Below are 300 nucleotides of genomic sequence, written 5' to 3' on the forward strand. Positions count from 1 at the left end.
CAATAGAAGGATATTTCCATATTTTTGAATAAAATCACTATTACATTATCAACATGCTAACATGTATATCACGGGAAATTATATGAGGACAGTCAATAGTCATATTTAAAGTTAACGTTTGGCATAAAGTCCATTAGGATGAGAGCTGCCATTAAACACTGATATTCAGTCATTCAGAAATATTGAAAAGAAATTCTCAAAATCCAGCAACCTTAATTCCATGAGGCGATTCTGGTCAAGTCAAAGTTTGACGTTTCTTTGAAAGATTTCAGTGTACACTCTAATTGCAACCGGTCAGTG

The sequence above is a fragment of the Penaeus monodon genome, chromosome 34, assembly GCF_015228065.2.
Source record: "Penaeus monodon isolate SGIC_2016 chromosome 34, NSTDA_Pmon_1, whole genome shotgun sequence".
In the NCBI taxonomy this organism is placed as follows: domain Eukaryota; kingdom Metazoa; phylum Arthropoda; class Malacostraca; order Decapoda; family Penaeidae; genus Penaeus; species Penaeus monodon.